Source organism: Ailuropoda melanoleuca, chromosome 1 (assembly GCF_002007445.2).
Source record: "Ailuropoda melanoleuca isolate Jingjing chromosome 1, ASM200744v2, whole genome shotgun sequence".
In the NCBI taxonomy this organism is placed as follows: domain Eukaryota; kingdom Metazoa; phylum Chordata; class Mammalia; order Carnivora; family Ursidae; genus Ailuropoda; species Ailuropoda melanoleuca.
Window position 1 is genome coordinate 121,980,932 of NC_048218.1, and position 10,794 is coordinate 121,991,725.

Sequence of the window (10,794 nt, forward strand, 5' to 3'; positions counted from 1 at the left end):
CCTAGGAAGCTCTGTGTTCTAGAGTTTGCACCTATGGTCCTAGTTCTACCAGTGTGGGCACTTGACTCTTGCTGGGCTGTAGCAGTGAACAGGACAAAGTCCCTGTGATTTTGAAATTTCCATTCTAGTTGGAAGAAGATAAAAGACAAGCAAATCATCAAATAAATATATAACATGTCAGGTAGTGATATGAACTTTGAAGAATGACGAAGGAACAGAGGTGCCCTGTATGCAATTTTATATAAGATGGTGAGGGAAGGACAACTTGATGAGGCAAAATTTAAGGCAAGACCTGAATAAAGTGAGGGAGCAAGTTGGATCTCTAAGGGAAAAGTATCCAGGCAGAGGGATCGATAAGCACGCGAGGTCTTGGTGTAGAAAGTCAAACACTGAAATACACTGAATTTGTATAACTCAAGCCTTGTTACCCTTAAAACCAAACTCTGCATGTTCTCCAAAATCTTTTAGATGTTCCTTTTAGTATTTGCCCCCTTATTTCTAAATGATAGTTTAAATTATTTTTCTTGATTTGCCAATTTGGGGCATTATTGATTGACTTCCACTGTGGAAGATGGGGATTGAACACTGGCGCACCCACTCCCTATTTCCCCTCCTGCTGTGACCCTTCATTTTGCCAACAGAGTTTCCGATTTAATCAGAATTTCTTTTGGGGACTATGAAATTTCTGTTTAGCTCCGAACCCTGTTAGTACACTTCCTCCCTTGTAAAAGTTTTTGCTCTTACCATAGTTAGTCATTGCTTTTCTATTTGCTTAGTTTTCTTTCTTTCTATTCATAATTCTTCCCAAACCCATCGCAAGAGTGATGAACACTGTTTTCCTTTAGGTCAACCGTACCAGGTATTCTCTTGGTTTCTCTTCTGCTCCCTTACCCCCCTCCCCTGTGTCTTCTCCAGGGACTTTTCTAGAGTCCTCAATGTTCCTGCCCCAAATGGAAACTGGTTGCTTTCTAAGCCCGCTGTGTAAATCAGCCTCGGGGTTCCTTTTTGCCCCTCCTGGTGGTAAAACTCCAATCTTCCTCTTCTTCGGTTTACTGTCTTGTCTTGGTGAGACACTTTCCGTAAAGTTAACGAAGAATGCATGATGGATCCATTTGAGATGAATTTTCCAGGGACTCTACATCTGAATCTTTAGTTTACTTTTGTATTTGATAGATTGCTCTGCAGTATATTAAATACAAGCTGAAAACTATTTTCCCTCAGAATTTTCCAGCTTCAAGTATTGCCATGGAAACCCAATGTTATTCTAATTTTTGATTCCTTGTATTTTACCTGTTCTCCTGCGTAAAATGCTCACAATGATAAGTTTCGGGTGTTTTGTTTTGTTTTCATTCGTTAGGTTATTTATCCAGTGAGACTTTCAATGAGGTAACATCCTTCAAGTCTGGGAAATTTTCTTGAATTATTTCTTTGGTAACTTTGTCTCTCTCTCTCTCTTTTATTTTGAAATTCTGTTAGTTAGAAATTGGATCTCCTGGATTGATCTGGTATTTTCTCTGTGTTTTACTAATTTGTCTCTTTTTTTTTCTCTTTTTGGTCTACATTCCGAGAGATTTTTTTTATTTTTTAAACCTCCTACTGAATTTTTCTTTCTTTCTTTCTTTTTTTTTTTTTTAAGATTTTATTTATTTAATTGACAGAGAGAGAGACAGCCAGTGAGAGAGGGAACACAAGCAGGGGGAGTGGGAGAGGAAGAAGCAGGCTCCCAGCAAGCAGGGAGCCTGATGCAGGGCTCGATCCCAGGACTCTGGGATCACGCCCTGAGCCGAAGGCAGATGCTTGACGACTGAGCCACCCGGGTGCCGCTGAATTTTTATTTCTGCTATAATTATTTTAGCTATTCTCTAAATATGTCCTGAATTATTTTTTAAGCATTCCTTGTGCATTGTACTTATTACATGTTTTGTGGATGCACAAACTCTATGGATGTCCTATAGGATATTAATTTAAAAATTTTTTATGAGATTGTTCTCCATCCTCTATTGCTTCTATTTCCAACAAATATCTCCCCCTTCCCAGTAGTTTTAGTTTCTGATTTCAGATAAAGGCATTTCTCAAATATTTAGTCATTCTTTGTTGTCTTTCCACTATAAAAATAAAGCAGGGACCTGGCGATGTTGGAGATCACAAATATTGACAACTGAGTCTTTCTCTCTGATTAGTGGTTAGGTTTCTCCAGAGAAGAATCCACCAATTACCTGGGGTGGTTGAGGTGGGGAGGTAGTGAGATGCCTGCATACTTGAGCACCTGTGTATGATGTAAGTGGCCCAGTGAGGCCAGGTTTTATCATTCGGGATATAGACTTTCCCTCGCTGCCCTGATCAGCAGTAAGGAGCTCTCTCCAGCACACAGCCAGCCAGACCTACGTCTCCAGGTCTAGAGAGTCTCTTGTTTCAATTTCTCATGCATAAAGCTGCTAGAGGGATAGCTGCCTGTCTGCTTGGATTGGGGAGGCAGCTGAGGGTCTAACTGTTCATTACGCAGTCATTAACCAATGCCCCCGTTTTCAGCAACATGCCCTGGCATCCCCATCTTCCATGGCACCTGGAATCTGCAACTCCCAAGGCTTTTGGGGCTCCAGGGTTGCCTTGCTTCTCACTGTGTCCCTCTCAGACCCTTGGTGTTTAGCTTTCTCAGCTTGGTTATCTCCTCCAGCTGCTTCTCCAGAATTTGGTTGACACTGCTTGTCTACTGTTGTCTTTTCTCCACTTCTCTTTGCCCTTTCGGATTTATATGATTAAAAAATTTTTTTTTCCTTGAATATCATTTTAGTGGGGTTCCCAGAGAGTGTGTAGAGATTAACGTACATACTCAATCTACCTCACTGAAGAGGAAGCCATCCCCCCTTTTTTTTCTTTTTGAGAATTGGAAAGATCTTTTCTATTTTTAGTTTCCTAGTACTCTTTCTATTCTTTACGTTTCATCAGCTATTAACAACCGTCTTCGCTTTTTCAGTCTTTCACTTGAAATAAACCTCAGTTTTTTAAGATGTTGTGTCTCAACCCATCAACCATTTTTCATATGTACATTGCCCTGAGCCTTGGCCAACCTGTACTGATCTAAGAAATTGTTTACAGTTCTATAGGGCAGGAGTTCTTCAGCCTCCTTGATCATCAGAATCATTGGCTTCACCCCAGAGATTCTGATTTTGTAGTGCTTGGACTGGGTGATGGGAATCTATATTATTAAAGAAACCCCAAGTCATTAAAACTTCTTTATTTTTTCTTATGGAAAATCTTAAACACACGTAAAAGAAGGCACAATGCTATCATGAACTCCCATGGACCCATCACCCAGCTTCAATACTTATCAGCTCATGGCCAATCTTTTAGCCTCCACCAATATTATTTTCTTCCTTCCCGCATTATCTGAGGAAAATCCAGACATCCTACCATTTCATTTGTATTTAAGTATGTGTCTTCAGAAAATACTCCTAAAAATATAACTACATGCCATCATCACACCTACAAATATTAAAAATAATCCCTGAACATTATCAGACATCCCATCAGCAGTCATATTTCCAACTGTCTCATAAATGTCATTCTTTTTCCTTTTTACATTTGTAATCTAAATAAAGTCTACATCATGAAATTCTTTGCTGTGTCTTCTGATCCACATGTCCAGCCCCCTAGCCCTTCATCTCAATCTCTGTCTCTCTCTCTTTCTTTCTTATGATTTACTTGCTGCAGAAACCTTCCCATGTGGTTTTGATGTGTGGCCAATCTGGGAATCATGACTTCTCTGAAGCACACTCAAGACCCACCTACAAGGAGAGAGGCTGGAGCAATCAGTACTCTGGAACCCCCACTCTTGTGAAGGAACCTTTGTACTCATTTCCCTCCATATCACCTGCAAACCTTCTAATAACATTGCATTTGTGGTTCTCATTCACCTTGATTTTAAAAATCATTAGTTCTGGGGTGCCTAAATGGTTCAGTCAGTTAAGTGTCTGACTCTTGATTTTGGCTCAGGTCATGACCTCAGGGTCATGAGAAGGAGCCCCACATTGGGCTCCACACTCAGCATGGAGTCTGCTTGAGATTTTTCTCTCCCTTTCCCTCTGTGTCTTGCCCCATGTGCATGTGTGTGCTTTCTCTCTCTCTCTCTAAATAAACAAATAAAATCTTTAAAAAAATCATTAGTTCTGTTTTCGTGTGTGTGTGTGTGTGTGAGTTCTTTTCCTCTCCTTATATGCTGAACACCATCTTTATCCACCACTTAACCTCATTGAACATCTTTTTTGGGGGGGTTGGTAAATCTCCCTGTTCTAAATTACAACTCTGCTAGCCTTGTGTTGGTCACCTCAGCCAGGATCCAAGAACCATCCTAGTTAGGTTTTTCCAAATCATCTGGGGAAAGAAGGTGTCTCCTATAGCCCTCATCCAAGGCTTCTCTTGTCTCAAATAGGATCACATTTTGAAAAATTATTAGTTAAATTGCCAAGTAGAAAGAACACCACATATTTCTAAAAATGACTCATTCCATCTTTTCACTATATTAAGAACACATCCACATGCCTTAGCTTTTATGGCTAAACCATTTCACCCATGAGGTGAAAACAGGTGGAGGCAGTTTGGATAAATGTAGGGGGTGACACAGCGAGCATAGCTTGGGAGAAGGGGCCCAATTGATTTATTGTCCAAACCATGACAGTTTCAAGTGTGAAATGGGTACCATTAGCAATTACACCAGATGACAGGCACACATAGAGACCATCCCAGTTAAAAGAGCATGTGAGGTCCCCCAGGTTAGAGCCAGATACTCTGGACTCAAATTCCAGTCCCACCTCGAAGAAGCTGTGGCTTTTAGTGAATTACTGTCTTCTCCAAGTCTTGGTTTTCTTACTAGTATAAGTGATTGCAAGGCATAAGTTGGAAAACAGACACAAAACACTTAGCACAGTTCCTGGCATGAAAAGCTCAATGGTATTTTCATTTTTAAAAGTGGATCATCATCTTTCTACTGGGAGATTCTGTACCAGTGGGGTTTGGGGCAGCAGAACATGTCATGTGAGAGTCTCTGGTATCCAATGGTTGGGGGTGCTGAAGTCCACCCTTGGTGAGAGATTCCCTTTCATCTTCCTTGGGTCTTTCTATCTGTTTTATAATACTTTCATGCTTTGGAAAAATATTATGTAACTCACAGATCAATCAGATCTATAAAATATTAAGAAGGTCTGCTCCTCTCGCTATTATATTCTGAATATCAAGAACCACCATGGGTCGTTGAGATGAGGGGGAAGGAAACAGAAGATGAAATAGGAAATGGTGGGCCTTGCTTTGATGAACATTTCCTGCCAAAGGAAAGAAGCTGATTTGAAGCAGTCTAAGTGAAGTTCTGCATTTCCCAAAGCCCACTGACAAGATAGTGCAAAGAACAAGGGTGTTAAAACCATTTCAAAGAAATAATAATCATAGGGGTGTCTGGCTGGCTCAGTGGGAAGAGCATGTGACTCTTGATCTTGGACTTGTGAGTTTGAGCCCCATGTTGGGTGTAGAGGTTACTAAAAATAATAATAATAGTAAATGAACTTAAAAAACAAAAAATCACGATCAAAACAAAGATCTAGGGTTTTCTTAGTCCTTATTATGTGTCAGGCATGGTTCTAAATGTAAAGTAAATGGGTAACATTTCTCTCATTAGTAATTGTTATCTTCATCGAGTGCTTTTGCAAATAAATTTAAGGTAGTCAGATAACAGTCACTTATGTATTTGTGCAATGAATGGCTGTGACATGAGAAATCATCACAACAATTATTGACAGTCCTGGGATGCACAGAGGTGTGAGACATGGTGTCTGTTCTTAAGGGGCTTATGATTCAAGTAAGACAACAAACTTGTCCATAAATGGAAAAAAAAAAAAAAAGACTCGGAGGGCATGTGCTAAGTGCCAAATGCGTGAGTCAGAGAGGAGAGCACTCACTGAGGGCTGGACAACCGGGCAGGGAACAGGAAGTGCAGGGAAGCGTGCAGGGCAGTGGTGAGAAGAGCAGGCATGCCTGGTAATGGGCATGACCCCAGCAAGCATGACCCCAGCAGAACCAGGGCTGTCAGCCGCACAGGGCACCTCAGACGGGGGGTGGGGGTGGGGCAGTAGTCAATGGGAGATGTGGTGGGGGGGAGGGCCAGAGCACCCAGGCTAAGAAGGCCCAAAGGGGGTTTTTTAAGCATGTGGGTGATGGGACAAGTGTTCTTTAAGGCAGGTTGGCTTGGACGTGGTTTGCAGAGCGGATCAGATCAGGGAGAAAACAGAAGTAGGAAGACCAGGTCAGGGAGGATGATGCCAGCTCTGCCCTGAGTCACACCAGGTACAGAACGGAGAGAGGTTCCGGGCACTCTGGATGTGGAGATCTCCAGCCCACGAATTTTCTGACTGCTGCGGATCTGGCTCCCACCTTGCAATTCTTGGGACAGGATTTTTCCCTTGATAAATGTGCCAGGAACCCAAAACAGTGTGGGGCCCTGGGCTTCCTTCCCACCGTGTTCTCTCTCCCCCTTTCCACTTTCTCTTTAGAGTGACCTCTTCACTTTCCCTGGGACTGCTCTGTCCATTTTCAATATGCTGCTTCATTTCTCATTTAATAGGTTTGTTAAGCTATTAATTTTATGTGAGTTTTCCAACACAGGAGCAGTGGTGTAACATTGAAGTTCCCTGCAGTGTTGTGTCTGTGGAAGGGGGGGTGAATAGCAGAACCATCTGAGTCCTTTTTGATTGCTGGAGATGGTGTTCAATGTCTCGGAGCTCATCATCCCATTGAATATGCTGGGAACCAATAAACCTGCTTCCTCAGCTCTTCTGTGTTTAAGAATTCCCACCTCGGCCTCCCTGAAGAGCTAGATTTTTCAGGGCAAGGTTCTTCAAATTCTTCTAACATTGTTCCATGGTAAGAAATATGCTTGATAACTCAATCTAACACATACACACAAAATACACACACACACACACACACACATACATGGATAAATCTCTCTCTCTCTCTATATATGTGTGTGTGTGTGTGTGTGTGTCTCTGTGTAACTATATACATATATCTATGTATATAATTTAAACAGAAGCTTCAAGAAAAAACATAGAGCTTTACTACTGGTGATATGATGCCCTGGTATTTTCTATTCTCTTTTATTATTTCCTTTAAAAACTCTGGTTACAAACCAGATCCTAAGCCCATATAATAACCATGCAAAATGTGGTTATAATATCCTTCTGCAATCTGGGCACGTTGTCCCACCTAAATCTTCATAAAGATCCAAAGAAGGTCCAGAAGGCAGAGTCTCTTGAGTGCCAAGGCCACCGTGTCTTCTGTGACTGCCTAGCTCTCTCGTTTACAAAATGTACCCGATTTATTCCTGGTGGGATGGAGAGAGGATGGGGGCCTTGCCACACGGGTGTTGAAAAGGTGTAAGCATCTGGTCTAGGGATGACTAGATGGGATTTGCGCACCATCAGATGGTCCCAGAAGGAGAACTTGGTGTTACAGAGTCATATGATCACCACTGATGGGGAAGGAAGCTTCGTTCCTCTGTACCTTCCTGTTACCTTTGTTTTAAAAGGGCTCTCCCCAAGTGAGGTGTCTATAGCTCCCGGATAAAGCACAACTGGTTGGAGAGAAGTCCTACATTGCTCCTAAAATCTAACTTCTCAGGACTGCCAATGGAAAGCCTTAGACTGGGATGTTTTGCGTCTTCTTTGCGTTGCTAATAGGGCAATGTGTTTCTTAAACTGAATGAATCACAGCTCAGTGTCAAGGCTCTGTGTTGACAAGAATCTAGACTCTGAATTGTTTTCTTAAAAAAAAAATAGCATACTCCAGCTACTCACCAACTTCTCTCCCCCTCCCCCGCCCCACCCTAGCACACCGTATGGTATAAAGTGGAGTTTAGTTAAAAATCAGAATTCCAGGACCATATCCTCATGGGGGACAACGAGCTCTTATGGCTGAGGTTTCTTCCCCTTCTGCTGTGACACTTTGATTAGTGCAATCCATGCCCCAGTTGTAGAGCCATGTTGGCAAGGAGATTTTTCTAAAGGTTTTTTTCTCATTGCTTAGAGCCAAAGATTGTGTCCTCTGACCTTTTGATTCCCGTTCTGCATCTAATCAATGTCAGGTCACCACAAGGAAAACTGAAATGAGGTTAAGTGGAAAAATCAAAAGCAAAAACCCCAACAAGCTACAAAGCCCCCAGCCTGCCCAGCCAACTTTTAAAAGCTCACCATTTTGAAATAGTACAATCACTTGGATATGAGAATGTTTCTCCTTTACCTCCCCACTCACCGTCCCCCCCTGCATTTGTTTGGTGCCTGATTTGTTTCCAGTTGCAGCAGGGAGGTCAAAGCCAGCCAGGAAAATGAATGGAATCAGCCTCCTGCCGGGGCGCCTGGAGCGGGCGGGTGTTACGGATCAGCGTAAAGCCAGCTCCCTTTCCCGGGCTGGGCCGATGTAACTCACTGGAGTGGCAAATTACATCAGACCTACAGCTGTAACCCGACATTATGATTAATTTGATCAGTAATTTCTCCTGTTTTTCATTTTAATCGGTGTGACTATTCTGCTGTGGCAGGTCTTTCAGATCTAATTAAGATAAATTTCGGAGTAAAAGACTTGGCAGACTTTCCGAGTCAAATCCAGGCATCAAGTGTGAAGACCTGCCGCCCCAGTCAATCACCTTCGGGGAGGGCCGGGGCGCCGCACGCGGCAATCAGCCATTCACACTTAAGCAAATTCATAATCTCTGGCACTGCTTCGTCATTCTCTCCAAAACGTCCCAGGCAGAAAAGGAAAGAAAGGAAGACCCCAGACAATGCCACTTCTCCCCTTGTGCTCACACTCCGCTGACTTGCCCAGGCTACCTGGATAACCCTCTAAGTGGACACTTTACAGAAGTTGGTGTTCCTACCAAAAAAAAAAAAAAAAAAAAAAAAAAAAAAAAATTAAATACATATGTGCCTATGTATACATCAAATAAATGCAACTATTTATACACACAGATACGGAGTGCACGTACATGTAACTAGGAAGATCGAAAGGCTATGTAATAGCTCTTTTGCAGCCAGGGCCGAGAGCGACAGGCATCTCTCGGGACAAGACCAGGGACGAGAGAAAGCCTTACCACGAGAAACGGAAGTATGAGCTGGGAAGCCTCACTGCCAACACTAAGATTGGTCCCCAACCAAATACACGCAGTCTGCTTTCGGGGAGGCCAGACGAAGCCCCGTGCCTTGAGGCTGGATGCTGGGGACATCCCCCAGTGCTCTGAGGGTCCTAAGTGCAAAACAAGGGTAACCGATGTTGTCTACAATGCTTCCAACAACGAACTGGTCTGCACCAATGAAGAACTGTATCATGCTTATTGACAGCGCCCCACACCAAGGGTGGTAGGAGCCCCAAGTGCATCGTCCCTGGGCTGCAAGAAGGGGGCCAAGATGACTCCCGAGGAGGAAGAGATTTTAAACGAAAGACAATCAAAGTTCAGAAGAAATAGGATGAAAGGAAAAAGAATGCCCAAATCAGCAGTCTCTTGGGGGAGCGTCTCCAGCAGGGCAAGCTTCTCGCGTGCATTTCTTCAAGAGCAAATGGCTCCGTGCTAGAGGGCAAGGAGCGAGAGTTCTAGCTGAGGGCAATCGCAGCCGGAAAGACGAATAAATCTTCCTCCCTCCTATCGCTGGCCATGTAAAAAAGGTGTTTACTGTTCAAAAAAAAAAAAAAAGTCTACATAATACACATAGAGTTTAGCCTTTAATGCAAATACGCATCCATCCACATATCAGACTTCGGTTGGCAGGGGTTAAGAGCTTACTTACCCAATTTGTTTTCTTTTAGGACAATCCATGCATTCATTTATGTATCCTAAGGCTAGTGACTGATATTTGCACAAGTTCTGTTAGGTTTCCTCTGTTCTTTGAAGATGAAGATATTAATGAGATTATTTTTTCCTAAAGCCACTTAATCAGCAAGACCTGACTGTCCAATCTGGTATAAGTAGACATCGGCCAAGTGTCGAGAACTTGCCTGGGTTACTAGGTCTTCACACCCACTTACAGGATGTCCAAAATGAAATTCAAGAACCTCGAAGGGGTGGATGTTCTTGAAGTCTTCTCTTGCATTTTACGAAGAAGACATCCCTTCACCATGATGGCACCACTCCCCATGATCACACCGCAAATTCTCCATTCTAACAGAAACGGCCATTTTGGAAAGTAGACATGACTGGAGAGAAGGTGCTTAATATGAATGTCATTTTGTACCCAGGTCCCACATTCCTGATGAAGAGGGTAAAGAGCTTTCACAAACCACACTATCGGATCTTTCATCAGGGAAAAAGAACTATGTTCTGACTCTGTACGGCCTTTACATTTGGAGGAGATTTTGCTAACATTTTACACTGATTTTGGCTTTCACTCTCGAAAAAGTGTGTTGAAATGATGGTGTAGGAGAAGGCTCCCTTGCTCCCCCCTTGAAGCAGATGGTCTCAGGTGCACTTTCATGGCTGTACGACCTACAGTGGGGATGCAGGAAGGGGTGATCTTCAGAGTCATACAGCCAGGCGATCTTGAACCTAAAAATTGGAATGAGACCCACCAACTTTTTAGTTCTGATTTGTCAGTGGTCACAGACCATTTCAATCTCTTTGTACTTGAGTTTCAATTGGGTAGAAACTGTTTCAACGAAACTAGTAGATTTACCAAATAAAGAGAAGAATGTGTGGCTGCACCCTCGCCCCTACCTTGAGAGTTTCTAGTTCATGAGCAATGATAAGATTGAAATTGAGATTAG

The 10,794-nt window shown here is 42.8% G+C and overlaps 1 pseudogene; it reads left to right on the forward strand.

Annotated features, from left to right (window-relative positions):
* Positions 1 to 9,631, forward strand: part of LOC105234807 — a 31,566-nt pseudogene extending 21,935 nt beyond the window's left edge.
* Positions 9,632 to 10,794: the final 1,163 nt, after the last annotated feature.